This window comes from Periplaneta americana, chromosome 6, assembly GCF_040183065.1.
Source record: "Periplaneta americana isolate PAMFEO1 chromosome 6, P.americana_PAMFEO1_priV1, whole genome shotgun sequence".
Lineage (NCBI taxonomy): Eukaryota > Metazoa > Arthropoda > Insecta > Blattodea > Blattidae > Periplaneta > Periplaneta americana.
The window spans coordinates 80,327,550-80,351,807 of NC_091122.1; the positions used below are offsets into that span (position 1 = coordinate 80,327,550).

At 35.5% G+C, this 24,258-nt stretch overlaps 1 long non-coding RNA gene across 3 annotated transcripts; it reads right to left on the reverse strand.

The window, feature by feature from the left end:
- Window positions 1-308: 308 nt before the first annotated feature.
- Window positions 309-18,144, reverse strand: LOC138701454 (uncharacterized). 3 transcript variants are annotated; one of them, XR_011332580.1, is made up of 7 exons: window positions 17,947-18,144; window positions 2,847-3,037; window positions 2,604-2,655; window positions 2,389-2,458; window positions 1,588-1,649; window positions 1,160-1,485; window positions 309-741 (listed from the first exon to the last, which is right to left on the reverse strand). It is a non-coding gene; the product is annotated as an uncharacterized lncRNA (long non-coding RNA). The 3 variants fall into 3 exon arrangements; XR_011332579.1 differs by lacking the exon at window positions 17,947-18,144 and adding an exon at window positions 5,388-5,955; XR_011332581.1 differs by lacking the exon at window positions 17,947-18,144 and adding an exon at window positions 5,388-5,953 and having other exon boundaries at window positions 1,160-1,264.
- Window positions 18,145-24,258: the final 6,114 nt, after the last annotated feature.

The following is a 24,258-nucleotide window of genomic DNA, read 5'->3' on the forward strand; positions in this document are numbered from 1 at the left end:
AAGCGTCGGCTGGAACAACGTTATAAGTTATTTGGTAAAATTTACAGGAGCTGCAAAAATGTGTATGCGTAAAACTTTGTTCTTATGAGGGTAGCAAACTTTTGAGTGGACAAATTTCACATACTGCATTGATGGACAGTTGCAAGCCAAGGAGTATAGCAAGGTAACATGACATACAACATTATTACACGGAAACACACCGAATGAAAATTTTGTAACTTACAACGTTGTTCCAGCTGACGCTTCAATTGTATTCAGGTACTCTGTGAATGTGTACTTAAAACAAGAGAGATGCACTATAGCTGCAATTAAATTTAAAATTTATTTATTTATTATGTGTGAACAAAACACGACATTTTTCAGGAGACACAATAAGCATAATCATTTATTACATCCACTGTCTCATTATATATGCTATGGTACATGTCATATTTACAAATTAACAATATACAGGCTAATACATAAGAGTACATAGTAACTGTAATTAAACACAACACAAATACATATGCAAATACACAAAACTTGGAAAACTGTGGCAGAGCCAACTTCAGCTATAAGCCCCATTTGTTAGAGATCTGCACGGGCCATAATTCTTAGGCCCGGCCCATCTTGGCCTGATCTGAACCAGACCCGAACCCAACCAGAAACCTTAGATTAGCTTATAATTATCACCTGATTCGAACCCAGTCCTGAAGACTAGCAGATAAAGCAGAGGCCAGAGACCACAGGGATCAAGAACAGCTGCAAGAGATTATTAGATGGATGGATTAGAAGGATGAGAAGAAGTAATCTCCCAGTCATCCAGGTCAAACAAATCTGGTCAACAAAATTAAACATATTTTTTGTTAAAACATAAAGAATGGGTGATTACTGTAGCATTTACTTTCTGCCACTAATTGAAGATGTCCTTGTAGATGGACCACCCATTAAAGAGGAGGAAAAAGTAATGTAAAAACTCTAAATGTTACTTTTGATATTCCAAACCCCATCTCTTTCCAAACATGAGGGGACATGACTTACTTTTATTTCAAATCATTCTTTGTTATAATGTTAGCATCCAACTTTCAACTAATGTATTTTTTAAACAAATCACTGTAATAGTACTGAAGTTCATGCATTTCTAACATCTCAAGTATAATTAAGTCAACATTAAACTTACAGTTCACAGATGGAGAAAGATTTTTCAATGTGTCTAATGCATTCCTCAGAGGCTTGCTTTTTCCAGTGGCGTATACTGGTTAAAGGGTTTGGGCTACCGCTGACCCTATTATTACACAAAATATATCTAACAATTACTTTAATTTTAATTACTATGGTAAAACTAATAATACAAAATGATTACATTATGTTATATTATAAACTTTTTCTTTTGTAATTTCCTTGGGCTACCGCCGGTAGCCCGCAAAATACGCCCCCGGCTTTTTCTTTCTTTCTTTTTTAAGCATCCTTGGGGTGTAACTCGATCAGCTATTATCCCATTATCAGCTGAAATATTTAAGAGAGGGATATATGCTTATATTCAGACCTTTCTGGGTTTATCCTACACTACCTACACTGAATAATCCAGTAATTTCACTTAAAACTTACTTTCATTACACTGTGTAGACACCCGTACAGTGGAAGACCTTCATCTGCTGCACCAGCTGACTCTGTAATATTTTAAGAGTGGAATTAATTCTTAAGATATTTAATTCTGGAGAAAGATGATGTTTTATCATAAATGTGTGGACACTTCAAAGTCAGCAGCTGTAACAGTATTGTATTTTCTAATGTGCTATTAATCCAAACTCATTTTTAACAATAAGAAAGTGAAGCTGCAATAAAAAAGAGAGAGAAAAAACCAAGCAAATAGTTCTATTGTAAATAGAGTGTAGTCAGTTTCTGTTTTACCTTATGAAAATATATTTTTCAGTTTTTCTGTACACGAGAAATCATTCACAAGTTTCAAAGTGAGAATCCTCAGGGTAAAATTGAAATACAACTTAACATAATGTGGCCTAATCTGATTACAAACCCATTACAGAGAAATCTCAAAATAAATTCTTCAGTTTAGTGTACTTTCTATTTTTAGGCTTACATTTATAAATTTCAAATTCCCACTCAAATCCCACATAATATTATAATACAATGATGTTTAGTTTTTATGACATCCATTTCTTGTGACCATTTCATCATTATGTACAATTTATATTTTAATATATATTTTTTTTTCAACTTTTGCATCTAATTTATCTACTGCTTGCTGCAGATTGCATATAGTATGTATGTTAGTTTTATTTTCAACATGTTGGCTGAAAATGTGTTTACATGTTACAGCTATTTCAGATTGGAAAAGTAAGCATCATACGTAGAATGTGAAAGAACATTTTGTAGTATAAATCAAATTACCTGGAGATATTGTTGGGATGTCCAGTTTCACTTCAAAAACTAAAGAATTGCACTGTGAACCTGAATGGTACTGTAAATAAAAAAGAAATAATAGTATTATAATGTAATACCGACATTAAATTAAATTTGTATAACAATTTTCAAGAATCTAATATTTTTTTTATCTCTAAAGCTCATCATCTCTTCTTTTGACTCTTAATTCCTTACACACTAACCTCATTCGTGTTATTAGCTGCACTGGTATCAGTGGAACCGTTACTACTTCGGCTGTAACAAAAGTAAGTAAATAAATAAATGAGTGAATGAATAAATAAAAAGAATTCAAACTTGTGTTATACAATTTCCTCTGCTTATTATTTAATAATTGTATAACTTAACATATAAGTGAACTTATGCATTGAATATGAATCAAGATCACTGAGAAATCACTCAATTGATAGGAGAATTAAATCACTTACCTTGGCTAAGTTTGGATTTGGCTTTGCTTCAGTTGGAAGGGCTCCAATTGTTTGTAGCCTGCATTGTCTCTCTGCAGCAGCAATTTTCTTTGTGTTCTTTTCCAAGAATTCAAATTTGCTTCTCAGCTGTTTTCAGGTCCTTGTATTTGTGCTGATGTTACTATATTCTTCCCATGCTTCATTCTATATTACTAAAAAGGAAGTAAAACTAGGTTAATTCCATATGCAACCTACAACATTAGAAAATATACTGTATTTCTCTTTTTCCCTTATCTAAGTTTCTATACCTAAATAAGCAAAAGCTTTTAATGGACGACTGTCAGTAAAATATCAAACACATGACTATACTGTACATAGAAACTTTGGAAAAAACTTAATATCTGCTGTTTCTGTGTTATTTTACGAGGTATTGAATGTGCATTACAGTGAGTGATTATAGTCGAACTGGTAGCAGCAACAGATATTGCAGTTTAGTGGAAACGTCTCTCCACCTCATGCTGTTCTTTTAAAAAATGTTAGGCCCTATCTGTGATCGAATGGTATTATAGGCCTAATACAAAATATCCGCCCATTTACTAACAGTAAAGTACGTAGGCCTAACATACTGAAATATTGGTAATTTGCTAGGAACAGTGTACCTTGCTGTACTAATGTTGGTTAGAAATCCCAGGCCACAGACATCATTCATTATTATCAGTATCAGTGAACTTTTCTTTTTAAACGAGTTATTGTGCCTTCGACCCATGATTTGAAGCCGTGAAGTACACTATTTCTAAAAAATTACCGAAATAGGCCCTATTCGCTAATAATGTAGGCTATACAACAAACTGAAAGCACACTTAATATTCATTACAATATAAAAATAAGGTAATTTCCTAGAAGACGGGCAAAATCCAACATGGCTGACGAAAACTACCAAAAACGTTCTGCCAACTATGAAGTCCAAATATCACCAAACATCGAAAAATCGAATATATATTCATATTTTTAAAGAAGAACAAGCCCTCCAAAAAAAAAAAAAATGAAAATATATTTAATTTTTTGCCTTTGATTTTTTTTTGGCGTTTCGTAGCATTCGAACTTCATAATTGATAGTTCTTTTCTGGCAGTTTTCGTCGGCACTTTACTCCCAAAAATCACGAAAACACAAAGCAAAACATAATTTATCATCTTATCAAATAAAATTCAATTCTCATTGACGTCTTCATCGACAACCACTTCACTTCCAGTATAAATGACACAGGCTTTAAGGCAATCTAAACTTAAACCATACAAGCAACAAAGAACTAAACCAACACTTTGTCGTACAGTCAACTTTGCATAAATAAACCACGTCTTTACACTAAATGAAATTCTCTTCGAACACTTATTACACCTTAACATCTACAGAAAATAACGTAAATAATTCCTTTAAACCACAGAAAAACAGTTTTCTCCTCAACATTCAACACAGTCCTTATTCACCAGCGAAAGAACTAAACCAAAATCGACACAAAATTTAATAAATAATTTCAGAACACGGATTCCTTCCTTTCCCTCTTACTTCAAAATCCAACCTTGTGCACACAAAATAAATTATTGGCACTGAAAAGTGCCTTTTCGTAAGCATGATGTTGCGCATTCAACAAATGCAGACAAATCTACAATGTAATATCACTCACGTCAAACAACCAAGAACAACTGACAACGTCATTATCCATTCAAAATTAATGAAAATTCTAGAATAAATTACAACTATAACCAATCAAATCGAAAGAAAATCACAAAAATCATAAAATGACAAACTTTCAATAGCTTTAGCCATCAGACACAACATAACACCACTCACGTCAAACAACCAAGAACAACTGATAACGTCATTATCCAATCAAAATTAACGAAAATTCTAGAACAAATGACAACTATAACCAATCAAATTAAAAGAAAATCACGGCGACACCTAGTATAAAAAAAAACCCTAGCACTAACATGTAAAAGTCACTAAAAGATCACTAACATTTAACTCTGAAATAAAAAAAGTTGGTAATACTTACTATATTCAACCAAGTGCCCGTCTTCTATGAAATTACCAAAAATAATTGCCACCTACACTTCTTGTGCAGTTACACATGAATAAAACAATGATTATGGAGAAAAACGCACTTTTGCTGGAACCGGCACCTGTCCTCTTTAGGCCTACTAATTAAAACCAAAATACTATCATATGGTAGGCAAGAACGACCTAAGCAGGGACCGCTAAACTTTACGATTGCCGAAATGATAGTTTACCATATAAAGGATTTTGATATATTATATACTGTTATTATTTTTTATATACAAGTATTTTGAAACTGTTATTATTGTAGGTTGCCCTATATTATATCAATCACCTTAATACCTTGCAAGGGCAACAGAACACCTGCATGAAGCAACATTCTAACCTCACTTCTACTATATTACAGGTTACTGTACTTCAAAATAATTATTATAGTGCTATTATATACAAAATATTGATGTAATACCCACCGAAATAATGTAGCTTATTATTAACTCTGTACTTACGATCTGTGTCTTGTTTCAGTTGATCATTGATTTCATATAGTAGGTTTCGTTATTCGAAACTGTCTCAAAACTTTCTCGTCATCCAACTCTTCAAAATTATTTGGACGCAGCCTAATTCGTTTTGCTGTTCTGATATAACGAAGCATCTGCTCCAGAACTTATCATCAGAATCAGTATCAGAATTAAATTGATCCTTCAAATCACCAGCTGTACGACGTGCAGCCATCTTGATTTCAACACCGAGTTCCAACCTCCAGATAACGCCTATCTGCTATTCTGCCTTCCGGATTGCTAATCTGGAAGTTTAGCCTCCAGATTGCACATAACCAAAAGTCGTAGTACGCAATTACAACCCAACTTCCGGATAAATATGCCATCTGCCGGATAAGTTTAAACTAGAACTTTATCCGAGAGTCGTAGTACAGGCCCTTAAGCCCGGTCCACACGAGCGGAATGTCTGCGGAACGGCAGCCGCGCGGCGGCCGCACCATTTTCTATGGCACACACATTTAAATGTAGCAGTTCACACAGGACGGACAGTCTGCGGCAGCGGAACGTTTTCGCATGCCAGCCGCATCGCCCATAGCGGAACGGACGCCGCTCGGTGGCCGCAAGTTTGCTATGGACTATTGCATCATATTGCATCATTCACACGAGCGGACGCGGCAGTTGAGCGGCGAGTGTCCAGACATCACACGTGTATTGTAATATTGGCTGTTGTAATTATATAACGTAGGCCCTATAGTGGTGCATTGTGTTTTATGATTCGATTCAATTCAATGGGTGATATGAATATAGAGAAAGTTGACGTTGAGGTGTTTCTGATGGAGATTGAGAAAAGACCATGTATTTGGGACCTTCGAAGTGAAGAGTACGGAGACAGGAATAAAAAAGATTCAGCATGGTATGAAATTTGTTGTGCATTGTTTCCCAATTTCATGAAACATTCCGACGCAGAAAGGAAATCTGTTGGTAAGTATTCCTTGTCAAATATGACTCGCATATGGCTTAACATAGGAGTATGATTTTATGGTGAATATTTTCTCCTGATTTCGGTGACTAAAATGGTTTTATTTGGATGATTATTTAGTAAGAGAATAAGTAATTTTGTGCATATTTCGTACCGTAAAAAAAAAACTTAAAAAATGATAAAAATAACATTTTAAAATATTATTGAAACACTTCCTTTGAAACCTATATAAAATTGTTTTTATAGTTAATGAAATTTATAATTCAATTTCATTCAACTGTGAGGGTGGTGAAGGCAGTTGTTACGGAAAAAAGAAATACCGTTGTTTGCTTGGTTGGAAACTATGCGTACATTATTGCCAGACACGTATGTAATGCTAAACGATCGAATTTGTAGAAATGTTCATGTATTGTATAAGGAAGAAAATTTCCGCTTTTTATTTGAAAGAAAGAATCATTTTTCGTGCGAATTCTTCATGAAACCTGTTTTTTGTTGAAAATATATTGATTATGAAATAATTTTGTGAATTTAGATACATTTCGAGAGAATTCTCGAAATTTCAATTAATTTTGGAATTTCAGAAAGGGATTTACATTTTTCATGCTCAAAACATGTTTTTAACACATTTTGCGTATAATATTAATGCCAAAATTTACACTCCTATCTATGCACTAAAATACACATTATTTTGACGAAATTCTCAAAGTATTAATAACATAATCATACAGGAGAAAAACAACTATACCTGTTTGATTGTATTTATTAAATTTAGGTGCACGTAAACATACAACAATTAAGCAAATGTACAAATACTACAATGAAATAAACACAAATACACAAGCGAAGAAAAAGGTGTTGATAAGTCAGATTCTACTTTCTTGCCATGGCACTTTACCTGAATTACTTACAAAATAATCAGCAAGAATATCCCTGTTTCGCAACGCTGACACAGTTCTTCTGTCATACAAGTTCATGAAGGACTCAAAACCTTCCACTGTAACAGTATCTTCAATTCGATGACCATCTCTGACTCGTACAAAATTGTGTAGAACACAACACGCCTTAGTGATATCAACAGCAAAATCCACATTCTCATTCATAGCTCGATGGAACACCCGCCATTTGTTAGACATTATTCCAAAGGTACATTCGACGTACCTACGAGCCCGTGACAAACGGTAATTGAATATCTTTTTCTTGCGAGAAACATTTTTCCTCCATAAGGGCGTTATACGTATTCTGACAATCCAAATGCCTCGTCACCGACAAACATGTAGGGAGTAACGATTCCATCGGTGTCTGGTAAAGGTGCAGGATGTGGAATATCCAGTGTGTTGTCAATCAGCCTCGCCCACAGTGCAGACTTTTGAAAAATTGTACTGTCAGAATCTTTTCCAAATGAGCCAATGTCAACAAAAACAAACTTATAATCTGAGTCAGCGACTCCTAGAAGAACGATTGAAAAAAATTCTTTGTAGTTATAGTACAACGATCCACTCATCTTTGGCTTCACCACCCTTACATGTTTCCCGTCAATAGCCCCTAAGCAATTCGGAAAATTTGCACGGTGTTGAAACCCGTTTGCAATATCTTTCCACATCTCTTCTGTTGGTTGAGGCAGACATTGTCCTCGCAGGCACGCCCATATTGCACTGCACACTGTTCTGACTATCTCACTGGCCGTAGATTTTCCAATTCTGTACGTGTAGTGAAGCTCAACTAAGTAACAACCAGTGGCCAAGTACCTGAAATCAAAAGAATGCACTACTTTACAACTGACATTTTATTACTTTTAACATTTCTAATGTATATTTCGCTATCCATGGCATGCACCTCTTTTTGTTTTAGGACAGAGAGTTCAACAAAAGTGGCGTAACATTAGGGATTATTATCGAAAATACATGAAGAAAGTGAAGAAATCTGGTTCGGGAGCAGTCACAAAATTTAAATACGTCTACGCTGATCAGTTGGGTTTCTTGTCCCCTGTTTTAGAAATGCGAGTAGCATCAGCGTCTAGTTTAGAGGAAAGCGAAAGCCAGAACTTAGAAGAATCTGAAGTGTCCGTAACAGAAGACAACTCGGACGATCCAATAACAGTAACATCTGAGCAAGATGTAACACATTCCAAAAAGGTGGAGAAACAAAAAAGTAAGACCTCTGCACTGGAAACGAAATTGTTAACATTTTTGGACTGCCCTCCAAAGCAAACTCCAGTCGAAGAGGAGGATAAATCATTTTTCGATTCCTTGCTGCCTACATTGCGGACTTTTGATACCGATCAAAAGCTAGAGTTCCGCGCGGAGATTCTACGTATACTACAGCGTATTAGACGCTCAAAATCACAAATCTGTTCAAGCCTTTTATGCACAGTGCCATGCACCTACGCAGTCTTTTCATGTGCCAGCAGGTCCTCCACAACATTTTACAACTTTACAAACACCACCTGGAAATTTGTACTTCCAAGCTCCACCTGCTCAATTTGAGAAGACGCAACTTCAAAGCCACCAACGTCAAAATATTACAACACCTATTGAACACTCGACTTTGATTTCACAAAATTCCTTTGATTCGCCAACAGACACAGAGCTGTCCACATTCTCAGATGATACCCAGTTGTATTAAAATGAATAGGATACTATTAAGCTTCGTTACTACTATATTTGTCCTTTTACCTTATTAATGTCTCCATGTATGTACTTTTTAACAAAATGCGATAGCATTTCAGGTTCCGAAAATAATAACTAACAATAAATATTCCTTATTACATTTTACTTTTAACAACAAATATATTTAATTCCAATATATTTTTGTTATTAATTCCTTCATATCCCTATCCTTTCACCTTCAAATTCAGCAACATAAGCACCGTAATGTATTTTCTACAAAGTGAATACGAACTAAAATATTACTTATTAAAGTTTAATTTAAACAATTAAAGTCATGCTACTATTGACATTCACTTACCTCAGAGTTATAGAAAGCATTTCCATTGGAGGTATAGCCAGTCTCATGTTCGTATCTTCTTTATGCAATGCATTTTTCAGTGTATGGTACAGTTCATCAAAACTGGGAAATGACATTCTGAAGTAATTAAAAAATTTTGATTCGTCCTCTCGCAACTTGTTAAACAGCACATAAAACGTTCCTTGCAATAAACGACTGCTCACTATAGGATGAACCCAATGTCTTCTATTTTTCTTTCTTCGTTTCAATATTTGAAGTCCGAAGTAAACTAGTACTGCACGGTGACGAGCATCCATGGCGACTGACAATTTCAAATCCTTCCGTCCGTCTTTTATCCGCTCGTGTGGTCTCAGATGGTGCGGCTGCCGTTCCGCAGACATTCCGCTCGTGTGGACCGGACCATCTTTCAAACTCAAACAAATGGTGTCCCAGATAGATAACAAGGTAAGCCCACAGTTTAGTATATACAGTTGCGAAGCTTGGGATGATTTTTTGCATTTCTCGCGATAGTTGCTAGCCGCTTGGAGCGCTGTGAGTACTAGGAACAATAGACTGTGTCCCTGCCATCGTGATATAATACAGACCGTAAGGCAGACCATGTAACTCGCTTAACCTGATCACGAAGGGCGGCGTTTCAACCATATAAATTAGTTGGAATGCCTAAAGAGTAACATATATTTCTCAAATATATAGTGTAATTGCATTAATAAAATTTAAAACAATGATTATGAGACACTTCAGACATAAATCACTTGCGAGTTAAAATGAAATATTATTTTTGGTGTGAAAATTACGTTGTTCGTATGTGTAATACCTGCCTTTATTTCGATTAAATATTGCGAAATTATTGTACATTAATTTATGCACGATTCAATAATTTTCAGTTGCACCGCACGGATATTTAGATATGTTGAAATTATAGGTTATGTTTACTGTCCCAGTTGCCCCTTTCTGTCTAATTTTAGTGGTCTCCAATGTTCTGCCATTCATATGCAAATATTATAGGTTATGTTCACTATATCTTATATTCCTAAATTCGCAATTATACATTAAGCATAATGTCATGTATGATACTCCGCCCATTCAATTTGTCTGTATTTTAATACTACAATTGAGTATTAAATTATTGTATTTATCTACTACCTAAGAGACGAAGTAACAATCGTACTTACATTAATTTCATAGGAGTGGTATGATAAATTTTCTGTCTTTATTAAGGACGGTAGATGTGCTATATTAAATCACAATATAAATTCTTTTTTATTAAACCTCAAAATAGTTTCCATTCTAAACTTAAAATGTTATGTTAATATGTAAAATTCACTTCACATTAAAATAACACAGTTTTGTAATTATTTCTGCAACATAAGCTATTATGCAACAAGAAGTAAAGGAAACTTATGGACACATTACACTAAATAAAACTTAGCTATGATACGCAATATAGTTATAATATAATAATTCACTGAGCTCCATACACTGAAATAGAAAACCCGAACATATATTACGGCCTGGTCTAGATCAAAAAGGCATTGACTGTGCCGTATTTCGCATTGTTGTGAAAATTTGTGTAAACTGTGAAATGTTCGTTATCAGTTGTAATAACTATAAATGGCTAAAATACAAGAATTTGAATAATAATATGGGAAAAGGAGACGTTTGTAGCACTATAAATTCTAAGAAAAAGAGGTCAGAGTTATCCTTCTTCCGAAAGATCCAGGAAGGTGAGTTTATAAAATATAATATATACTTTATGAAAATAATACATAAATCTTATGTATTACGTATTTCAATAGTGGAAGGAAGGTGTTAATTTTTCAAAAGAACACGATATCAAAAGTACAATACATTTTATCGTCTGCTAGGGAAAAGAGTCTGTGATGAGGCGATAGTAGCGATCCTGGTGGCTAGCAACTATCTATGGATGCATATTTCAACTGTCTGTGTTTGCATATTTAGTAAGTAATGAACTTCGCAACTGTATATACTAAACTGTGGTAAGCCTACATAACGTAATCAACTGTTTCAAATTGTACGAGTGAAATCTGTTTACAAAAAATAAATTAATCTTCCTGACACTCACTGGAACACAGACGCCACCTTTTCGTATTTATAAGTTTGTTGATGGTATGTTCATATGTTGATAAGGAAAGACGGAGAAGACAAAAAAGATTACAACGTTTTCAATTTATTTTGTAGTTGGTTTTCAATGTGCCCCCCCCCCCACATTTCTTCTATTCTCTTTGTGACAGTACATCGAGGGAGGCATATATTTTCAAATGACTTTAATTTTTGGGGGCAAATTTCTTTCGCTGCAACAATGGGACACTTCTTAATAAACTCGCACTCAGACAACCGTTTCATAATTATGTTTGGCAATTAGCTCTGATATACGATAACTGTAGAGTATTTCACCTCAAGAAAAAAGCATTGGTGTTACAGGTCTTGGCTAGTACACTGTTGCCACAAGATGCCTCCGTTAGTAGAACGAATGAGGTATAGTATCTCTATCTCACTCTCTCCCTAATACGTACAGCGTTCAAGCAATTTTATTGTACAAGACAGGTAGGCCTAGTTGAGTCCGTTAAAATGATAAAAAAAACCTATTAATGCCATAATGATGCCTACAAAAACATACATTATATTTTATATACGTTATAACTAAACTTCAGATATTTATGTCATTAACAAAATTTTAGACACCTCAACTAGGCTCCATAATGATCGAAAGTAGGCATTAAAATACAGTTTTAGGGACCTAAACGTTACTGCAATTACAAATAATAATATAATAATAATTCATTCATAGTGTTCTGCCTTCCTCTTTATCTCCGCATATGATCCATATATCTTAATGCCGTCTATCATCTGATTTCTTCTGCCACGAACTCTTCTCCCGTTCACCATTCCTTCCAGTGCATCCTTCAGAAGGTACTTTCTTCTCAACCAGTGACCCAGCCAATATCTTTTCCTCTTTCTTATCACTTTCAGCATCATTCTTTCTTCATCCACTTTTTCCAACACAGCTTTGTTTCTTACTCTGTCCATTTCACACGCTCCATCCTTCTCCATATCCACGTTTCAAATGCTTCCATTCGCTTCTCTTCACTTCGTCATGATGTCCATGTTTCTGCCCTATACAATTCTACACTCTACACAAACCACTTCACTAGTCTCTTCCTTAGTTCTTTCTTCAGAGGTCCTTTTTCTATTAAAAGCTTCTTTGCCATTGATATTCTCCTTTTGACTTCTTGACAGCAACTCATGTTACTGCTTATAATGTACCCCAAATATTTGAATAATGATAATAATAATAATAATAATAATAATAATAATAATAATAATAATAAAACTTATTTTATTGGGTTAAGAAGTGCTTATAATACAGACTTAAGATTATGTGAAGCACAAGTTTACCGTTATTAAATGCTAAGAAGCGCTTATAATACAAATTTAAGATTAATTATATTTGCAGCACACGTTTTCTGTTATTAAATGTTCACGGAGCTCGAAAGACTGGTTTTACAACCGCCAGCATGGTTTTAGGGAAGGCTTCTCATGTGATAGTCAAATTACGTCGCTGGTTCAGGAACTAGCCCTAGATCATATATGTAACAGATAACTAATCGCTATGTTAAAATCGGCAGCACTTTGAAGAGAACAACCGCCAGGATCGCCACCCGTCCGCCGTAAACTAACACTACAGTCGCTAATGCAATTCAAATGGGAATTATGACGTGACTCCTTATGTAACAACTAGATGGCAGCGTAGTAAACCTGACAAAAGTTGTTAACGTCAAAGTCTATAAGGCCGACCTATCTGTTACATATATGATCTAGGATCTAGCTGAAGAGGAGATAGAGGCGGAAGAATCGATGCAGTTGTGATTGATTTTTCGAAAGCATTTGATTTGGTGCCACATGACATATTAATAGATAAGTTAAGTTGGCTAGGAATAGATAAAAGAGTGGTGCTATGGATACAAGAATTCTTAAAAGGTAGAACCCAGAGAGTTAGAGTAGGTCATGAAATATCGGAAATTGGAAATGTAAGTTCAGGGGTACCACAGGGCAGCGTTCTGGGGCCATTACTCTTTGTAATATATGTAAATGACTAATGCCAGTATATTACATCAAATGTAAGGCTATTTGCAGACGACTGCATTATCTATAGAAAGATTAGAAATAATTCAGATGTAGATGCTATTCAAACGGACTGGAATAAAATTTATAACCGGGCATTAATGCATAGGATGAAAATAAATGGTTCTAAAAGTACATCTATAACATTTTGTAAAACCCGAGAGGAAACTACGTATAAATTACGAATTCAGTGGTGTTGTAATTCTACAAGAACAATGTTGTAAATACCTAGGAGTGTATTTAATCTCCAAACTTTCTTGGGGAGAGCATGTTAATAATATTACGGGTAAAGCATGGAGGGCACTTCACTTTCTTATGAGAATCTTGAAAAAGGCTAGCCCCAAATCGAGAGAAATAGCATATCTAACGTTAGTGCGACATTTAATGGGATACGGAACTACATGTTGGGATCCCTATAGAATTTATTATTTTTTTATTTTAGTGAGTTATTTTACAACGCTGTATCAACATCTAGGTTATTTAGCGTCTGAATGAAATGAAGGTGATAATGCCGGTGAAATGAGTCCGGGGTCCAGCACCGAAAGTTACCCAGCATTTGCTCGTATTGGGTTGAGGGAAAACCCCGGAAAAAACCTCAACCAGGTAACTTGCCCCGACCGGGATTCGAACCCGGGCCACCTGGTTTCGCGGCCAGACGCGCTGACCGTTACGCCACAGGTGTGGACTCCCTATAGAATATATCAGATAAATTCCTTGGAAAGAATCCAGTATAGGGGCAGCTAAATTTGTTAAAGGTAAAAGAGAAGATGGAAACGATACGATAAAAGAACTTAAATGGGAAACTTTGGAAAACAGACGTAGGGAAACTAGAATAACATCATTGTATAGAGCACATCTAGGTCAGAAAGCATGGGTAGACATAACGGCTCGGTTAGAGAAGCCAACGTACTATGGTAGGAACGATCATGATTTTAAAATTAAATGTAGGAAACAGAAAACGGATGTAGGTAAATTCTCATTTTTAAATAGAACTATAAATGATTGGAATGACCTACCCGCAGCGGTCTGTCCTACCTTAAGGAGATTCAAGAATAACTTAAAAAGTTGTGTATAAAGTGCATATTAAAATTAAGGTGACATGTATTTATTTCACCTGACGAGTTACTACCTTGGTTTGAATTGTAAATTATTTAAAAATAGCGTGTAAGAGGGTCTTAGACAGGGGCGACTTTCGAAGAGGGGCTGCGGAGCTGCAGCACCCCCAGACATTTGTGCTCTTTTCCCGTTTTATGTTGTGAAATACATTTATTATACAGTCTCTATTTAGCGGCTCGAATTTTTTTTAAATTTCGCTCTCATTGACATGCACGCAATCGTTAGTGAAGTCACTTCCTCCCCTAGTGCTGCCAGACCGAAGCCAGAGACGAGGACTATGGGTGAAGCCACTTCCTCCCCTGCAGCTGCCAGTCACGTCTCGGATGCTTTGCGCGTTAGTTTTACCCCTCCCCCTGATGTCCCTGGCCGCGAATCCAGAGTTTCCAGAAGCTGCAAAATTTGCAGCAGTTTGTTAGTAGCGCGCAGTTTTAAATACGTCATCTTCTTTAATGTTGTGAGTATATAATGTTATATAACAAGTGCAACAATATTTAATTCTGTACAATATTTACAGTCTATTCAGTTCATTACCTTAACAATTCAGGAGACGTGAAATGAAGTGCCCATCAGTTGAATCTCTGTAATGGAAAGACCCGTTAAACAAAATACAAAGGTTCGCATATTTTTTGCTGATTTATCCAGTATCCCTGCTTTCTTCTCTCGATCTCCACTCAGTCTGTATTAGATTAATTTGTTTCAAATACAATTCCATCAGCTGAGGCAAAAAGATGGAGTTTTAAAATACGAACAGTAAATGTCCATGAGAAGAAGGAGCCATTGCTAGAATGTTTGGAACCATAATGGAATCTGAAACATCTAACATCACAATAAATGAGGCAAGCGCCCTGGTGCGTGCTCTTGAAGATCCTGAATTCAATTTCTGGCTCAATTTTTTTTATTTTTTAAAGTATCATGTAGATATATTACACAACCAACTACAACATCGCCAGTTAGATATTTCTAAGGTCCAAATCTGCATATAAAAATTAAATTACGGTATATTTAACGACACTTGCAACTGCAGGGGTTATATCAGCGTCGCCGGTATGCCGAAATTTTTTCCTGCAGGATTCTTTTAAATGCCAGTAAATCTACTGACATGAGCCTGTCTCATTTAAATATACTTAAATGCCATCGACCTGGGCCGGGATCGAACCCGCAACCGACTATGCTACCGAGGCCGACTCTGCATATCAAGTTTTGTTAATGCCATACAGACAATACGGAACAGTGCACTGTAATGTTGAGCAGCGAGATCTGTGAAAATGAAAACCCTAAACAGCGTCGTAAGGTCGAAGGGATTCAGACAAGGGTTGCTGCAGCCAAGGAAGTGTGTGACCTCATTATCACACAAGCTAACACCCGATTCCAGTTCATAGATTATCTGATATTATCTTCTCTTCTGTGTCAAGAAAAATTTGAATGCTACAAAAGCTCATTACCTGAAAATGACCTAAATGTATGTGTGAAGCTTTTTCTAATGCTCGATAAAGACAAACTAAAAACGTAACTCACTGTGTTGTATCAGGGACAAGAATTCAGAAATATCAGTGACGCAGTCAAGCTCTTGCAGTTTCTTCTATCTGAGAACTTGCAGGCCTCATTTTCAGAAGTTGTGAAACTACTACGCATAGCTATCACCATACCAATGACAATTTCCGAACCAGAACTTTGCTTTTCGTGTTTGAAAAGAGTAATAGCCTACATTAGAAATACGATGAAAGAAGAGAGACTGACCGCATTAGCTATGTTTTCCATTGTAAAGACTATGTTAAACGACATATCGGATTGTAATAAGAAGATGATTCAAAAGTTTGCAACCTACAAGACAAGGCGCATGGGACTAATCTTTAAGTAAGTTGCATGGTTTATTTTTGTATGCAGCCCCCCTGAATTCAATACTACGAGCCGCCACTACTCTTAGACTAGAAATGTATGCATAAGGGTGTAATTATTTGTCTTATTTGAGCTGGTGCATCAGTGAAGCGTGGTGAGTCAGTGAAATTATGGTTTTACAGTGCAGTCAAGTGCAGTGATAATTTATAGTGTCAATGAATGTGTTCTCAGTCAGTGAAATGTGTTCTATAGTGTTAGTGAAATGTGTTCTAAAGTGTCAGTGAAATGCGTCATAGTGCCCCTACAGTGAGTGAGATGAGAGTAAAGTGAAATATTATTATCAGTACCAATGTGAAACTTATGTAGGGCCTATACATATGTAGGTTGTATTGTACAATTAGGTTCACTTATTAATTAGGTTATTTTATGTATTATTATTAATTGTAATTGTGTTAAATTGTATTGTGTTTTCTTATTTATTGTGTATATAATTGTATTGTGTATTGTATTGTAATTTAATTGTGTATTGTTTATATTGTGTATACCACTGCCACCGGGTGCTTGCCCACTTGCAGTGTAAATAAATACATACATAATACAAAATTAAGATTATGTGCACCGTTATTTAAAATGTTAAGAAGCGCTTATAATACAAAATTAAGATTATATGCAACACACGTTTTCCGTTATTAAAAATGTTAAGAAGTGCGTATAATACAAATTTAGGATTATGTACAGCACACGTTTTCCCTCATTAACTTCACACTATAATCAAACAAGAACCTAAGATATCTAATGCCTTTGTTGTTTTGCTGACAGTTAAATTTATGTACTTCAGATAAGCGTGTTTTAACAGTGTCAAATCTTAGCTTTAACTGTACCACCCCTACTTGTCTGTGAAGTTTTCCAGCGGAGATCTTCGGCAAGAGAACGGAAGACTATTCCATCAATTTAGCTGTTACCCCGTTATTTGTAAATTAAATATATGGTAATTTTAAAAATGTAACACAATTTTAGCACACGAGATCGATCTAGTTCTCAATTAATTATTTTCTATGAATTAAATGAATCTAATTAATTCCCAGTTCTCAAGAAAAACTCTTATAAATAGTTGATGGAACAGTATCCGTATGTTCAATGCTATTTTCTTAAAGTGGAATCCTCTATAGCTCTGGTAATGTTTTCTAGCGATACTATATCAGAACAGGTGCTAGCATTCTCAGATTTCAAATCTTCTAGTTTCGCTGTCCTCGCTTCTCCTAAAGAAAATTATTATTATTATTATTATTATTATTATTATTATTATTATTATTATTATTATTATTATCATTATTATTATTGTATTATATGTACATTTATAGCGATTATTATCACCACTAAGTGTATAGTGTTCGATTTACGACGTAACATTAACAATAGCAGTATTCAGGAGTATAATAATTATATTTATCATAGTAAACTGATAAATTACAATAATATTAATAACGTTCAGAGATAATAAATTACTGCGAATAATATGACTACACTTACCAGACAAAACGTGACTTCCATAATCACGATCACGCAGTCTAAAATATTTTTTAATGTTGAAACTGGAGAACGTTTTAATTAATGCCTTACTTATTAGGCATCTGATCCCGTACACTCCTTCCTGTACACAAAAATATTGCACTTCCCAGTCATTATGGAAATTGTGCCGAGATCGACTTGCTATAATGAATCCGGCACTGAATATTATGATGTTCGCTACAAACAACTGCACTGGCTGCGTTGCGAAGTGGTGGGAGAAAAGGAGAGGTGGTGTTTGTGGCTCTATCGAGTCAACAGTGAGCATCCCTGGTATAGATAGAGCGCGCCTGGTCTACTGCGCACATCTACTGAAAACATCGGTCACGTGGCTTTGGTATGCTGCAGACGATTCTGAAGTGTTTTTATACGTGGAGTCTTTCTTGTGATTCATAAATGAACTTCACTTGTAAATGTCATATTGAAGACTTAGTTTCTAATTCTCGCGTGAACTAAATGATTTATCATAATTTATCCTTAATTTTTATAGTTTTGTTTTATTCCAAGATTTCTTTTTCTCTTCCGTGATACCATTCTAAAATATTGCTGATTTTTTTTATTCCAATTCTGAGAGTTTTTATGAGTTTTCTGCAGTTAATATTACTTGACCTCTACTTTTCTTTAGTTATTATAATTTCTAAGTTCAAAATGGACATTACTGAGCATAGACCCCTTCCATTTGTAAATCAAAGACAAAAATATAACATTTAAACCAACATAACTGTAGTGTCATTCCCTAGACTGGGTGATGTATTCTACAAGCCTATGTAGGCTATCCCTTATACAGCGCATTTTTTTTTAGTTGTAGGAGTGTATTTTTTTAGTGAATTTTTCCCTTCTTAAGTAATCCCAAATGTTTTTTTTTAGTCTTAAAATCATATTGATGTTACAAGTTACTCAGAACTGTTCAATATTAGCCATTATTTTTTGTTTCATATATTGATGATGTGGTTAAGGCTACTCTCCAGTTGAGACAAAAATGGACTAGTAAATCCAATATTTTATTCATGATTTTTTCTCAAGATGTCGATAAATCTTCTTCTTTGATTGTGCTCACGACAAAATTGTCGACTTAATAACGTGACATACACTCTGAAATTTTACAGTTTGTAAAAGTCCGTACCAACATAAAACTAAATGTAAAGGACACTAAAAAAATTTTCAGAAAATCGTTTACTGTGTATAAAAAAGAAAATTCTGAAACTAAACAACAGAATAACATAATTATAAGAAGGTTACAAATATTACATAATTGTGTAAAGTCCCGTCGCGTTACAATAAAGATAAGTAGGGTAATGAAACACTTTTTTCATTTAACAAGGTATTAAGAGTAAGCCTTTGAAGTACTGGGTGAACAGTATAGAGCAGAACAGATTTCACGGCTCTTGGCCCGCCGGCCGGCCTACTTGTTATGCGCGCGGAGGCGGATGACAGGAAGTGCGCAGTAAATATAATACGTTTTGTACCGTAAGTTATTTCTAACAGAGAAACAAAACATAAAAGTACTCACATTATCAAGCCAATACATATACACTACGGTTTGTCGCGTAAGTTATTTCTAACAAAGAAACAAACCGTAAACACTTAAAAATAAAAGTACTCACATTACCAAGCCAGGTGATGTTGAAAGTGCCTCCCTTCGTTGTTCTAGCATTTCTGGCACCTGCTTAGGAAATTGGCCATTACACTCTGCAGTTACCTCTGAGGAATGGCAGCAATTTCTTGACGAATGTTATTTCTAAGTTCTAAGTGTGTAGATTTGTTTTGCAAACTTTATCTTTTAATGCCCCCAGAGATAAAAATCGCAGGAGGTTAAATTGGGGGAAGGAGGGTGCTAGATGTTGTTAGCGATAACTATCTTCAAACATTTCATGAATTTCATGTAAGGAGAAGTTGGCTGTATGTGCCGTCGCAGAGTCCAGCTGGAAAGTCGCGACACTTCCTTCCCTATCAGTTAGTTCGCCAAAAATGGCCGCAAAATATTTTGCACATACCTCTCACTATTAATTGTTTCCGCAAAAAAAAAAAAAGTGCCTATTATACTCTCGCCGCTAATGGCGCACCACACTCCTATTTTTTGATCATGCAGGGGTTCCTGGGTGAAGGCGGTTAGACTTTTCACCACTCCAATAACGATTGTTTTGTGTATTAATATGCCCACTTAGGTGGAACCATAATTCGTCCGAAAAGAAAATTAGATTAGGGTCCATTTGACCGTCATGTACAGTTACCCTTAAAAAGAATGAGACGATTCTTGGTCGTCGGAAGTTAAAGTTCTACAGCGCGGTTCACTCGATATCGACGTAACGATAAGTACCGTACCATGAAAAATAGAACAAGAATTGTTACAAGGACCACAAGGACAAGGACCAGAATAAGGATCACGAAGAAGACAGCCATTTAAGGCCACGATTTCACAACTTAGCTCGGGTAATAAAATATCATTGCTTCTCTGTACCAAATGGCAAATGCCTGCTATTGGATCTACATTCTGGACTGCTGCTGTCACTGTCTTGTCTCGGTAGCTCATATAGTAGCGTGTCGGTTATACGGAAGAACCGACACGCCTCGTGTTCGATCCCAGGTGAAACTTTTTTTTTATTGAGTTGTAATTAATTTGTTCAGAGTTCCTATACTATCTAATTTGTTGAAAAATATGGAATAATTTATGTCCAATTTTTGGGTCTCACAAGTGGGCTGAACCTCGTTAAAAAAATAAATCTTACTTGGAAGTTAAAAGTATTCTTCCTCAAACAAAAATCATAAGACACAAAAAGAGACCTGTTAACTTAAAATCTTGTCCACATACCATCAGCTTCTATTACAGCTCTAAGTCGATCCGGCATGAATGTCACGAGATTGTGGAATAAGTTCTGATCCCCGGCGAGATCTTCCCAGGTGTCAACAACTTGATCCCACAATTCGTCTCGATTTCGAGGACGTCGGTGGGCATAAGTGGCTATCCTTCTCTTTTCCAATTCCGCCCATAAATTTTCGATGACATTCAAATCAGGTGACTTCGGAGGCAAATTAATGATTTCGATCTCGGATCTCCTTTGAAACCATCTTTGAATACTAGCGGCATAGTGCACGGGATGGTTACTCTGCTGGAACAGCAATGTTCCTTCGGAAAAACGTTCTCGGACGGAAGGAAGGAAAATATTTTCCAGAATGTGCTCGTAAGTTCCCGCATTAAACCGGCCATCAATGCGTTCTATAACGCCAGGTCCAACGTAAGACATCCACCCCCAACACGATATGCTAAAACGCCCCGATCTTTCACGTCGGTGCACATAGCGCTGATCATGTCGGAGACCATCCTCACGATAGACACGGACGGGACCTTCGTAATCACTCGAGATGGTTGTTTCTTCGGAGAAAATTACATTTCTCCAATCGAAATCCACTCGATTGGTAGCGAAGGCAAGACGGTTGACAGCTTGTGCTTCCCCCAATATTTCCATTTGCGCATGCCCTCCGGCTCCTAATACCGCGGTTCCTCAACCTGCTGATCACAGTCTGTGAAGAACCGGGATCCAGTCGAACTGTCTCGAATAAGAGAGCATCCTCTTCCAATGAAGAAATCCGCGGACGCCCAGGAATAGGGCGATTTTTGACCTCCCCTGAATTTTGGTAACGATGAACCCCCTCGCGGCTGTGCTTCCAAGAACACCGACCAAACGGCCAGCAGATCTAGCCCCATATCCAGTCTCAACTAGAGCTATAACTCGCTGTCTCATGTCACGTCGGTTCGCCATTAAGATGAGAAATGAGGGATGACGAGAATACTTTAGTGTAGACATGACTATTTAACGTGATATAGAATTATTGAAATAAGGGTCATCTTGCACAGTAAGAGTTAATAAATGAACCCTAAATTAAATATTTAAATAACAGGATATAACAGGAAGTCCAATTGTTACGAAACTAATCAAATTAAATGTAATCACATTAAGTAAACAAATCTCAAGTTATGACACTACATTGCTACAGCTAAATTGTAGGTTATTAACATAAGCATTGAATAGGTCCGTGCTTATGCATTGGACGACAAAACCAAACATCGAAAGTTCGAATCTTGCCGAGGAATATAACTTCTTCCTTTTTATAATGTAAATCAGACTTCTAACTACATTCATATTTCTTACATTATTTATTAATATTTATGGCCAACATTGAATTTGTAAAGAAAAGACTTTAGAAATCTCATATGGAATTTGTGGTCTGTAGTGACATAAACATAGATTATCTCTCGGCACTTTTCCGTAAAAGTAAATTAAATTCACTCCTTGAAACTGGAAACCTTAGTCGTAGTCATTTTCCCACCTGCATACAAGCTGAAGTAGCACAGCCATTGATAAATGTTTTGTACACAGAATTAGACTGACAGAACCTATTCGACAGAACCCATATTCAATGGCTTGTCTGAACATGATAAACAAATCCTAAGTGTTTCCAGTGTCACTGAACAATTTCAAAATATTAATTTAAAAACTAAAAAAGGGTCGTAAATGCTGTAGCCTATGTAGTGATTATTTACATTTATGTCTACGAAATGAATCTTGGGAAAACGTATATAATACTGATACTACTGATATTAAGAGTAAATGTATTGAATTTGCACTTAATTTCAGAATCACTTCAGTGGATGTTCTCCACTCAATGTTGTAAAAAAAAATTCAAAAGTAAAAACATGTAGATAACGCAGGGACTTAAAAATCTCATGTATTAAAAAGAATCTATATGTAACGAGTTGCAATGTAATGATCCTCATATTCTTAAATACTACAAGAAGTACAGTGTAATTTATCAAAAATTATGAAAGAGGGAAATAGAATACATTTGAATAGAAAAGTACAAAATTCAGATAATGCAATTAAAGCTATTCGGAATATTATTAAAGTTAAACTTGTAGATATCCCAAGAAAGAAAATATTTTTTCATTAAAACCAGTGATTATAAAGTAGAGGATCCCAAATCTATTGTAAATTCTTTTAACGTCTTATAGTATATAGTAAAGAAATATTATTGACAAATTAAACATTCAAGATTTTGCAAAATATACTGCAATTGGTAACTTAACAGATGCATTTAATAATTAGTATTAATATATGTAATTAGTCAATAACTGCAAAAGTGCTTTTTCATTCAATCATAACTTGAATAAAATTGAATGCACATTAAATGAAACACTATTGCAAACACGTAGATAAAATAGTTAAAATTAATTGAAGGGGTGAGAATGAAATAATCCAAAGCCACACTTTTAACAAAAATTGTTTTTGTGCGAGTGCATTTCTTACACATATTCGATCCCAGGTGGTGACAGGATTTTTTCTCGTTACCAAACTTTCAGAACGGCCCCGAGGTTCACTCAGCCTCCTATAAAATTGAGTACCGGGTCTTTCCCGGGGGTAAAAGGCAGTCAGAGCGTGGTGCCGACCACACCACCTCATTCTAGTGCCGAGGTCATGAAAGCATGGGGTTCTACCTCCATGCCCCCCAAGTGCCTTCATGGCATGTTACAGGGATACCTTTACCTTTACCTTTATGGGAAAGCTACTAATAAAATATTGTAATAATTACTCAACAAATGACATAACCTAAGGACTCTAAACCTTTATAAAAGTGTGTCTGTGTTGCTTAGGAATATTTTTTAATTTCATTTTAATTGTTAGTTTTTAATATATATGCATTTACATTGTATGTATGTGTATGTATAAATGCATTCATTAGATTAACGTTTATAATATTATAACTTGTAATTTTGTTTTGTCTGTGATCATTAACATTTAATCTGATGACTTTTTAAAACTCTATTTCAACGTTATTTAGCTATTTCAAAGTTATTTAGACAAAAAAAAAAATCGTTGTGTAGACGAGGAATCGAACTCGCACTCTTCTACACAACACGCAAATGTCTTAGCGTCTGAGCTATTGAAACGACACGAAAGTTTGGCTTTGTGTGCGGAGTGTCAATCTAGTCATGAAGGTCCATTGTCGATTTAACTACACGATTTATGTATATATTTATCTTTTATTTACGTTATATTATCATTTTTTTTTTTTTGCAGTTTTTGAAGTGAATTTCGGAACGATGCTAGTAACAAACCAAATAGCCTGAATTTAAGTAACTCAATATTCGTTATCTTGTGTATCAGTGCTCTGGTCTCTGATCATGCGCAGTGTCTTACATCTGAGACTTAGGAATATTCAATCGTCTCATCCTTTTCTAGGGAAACTGTACCTCATTCAAAATCCATTCACAAAATCGCA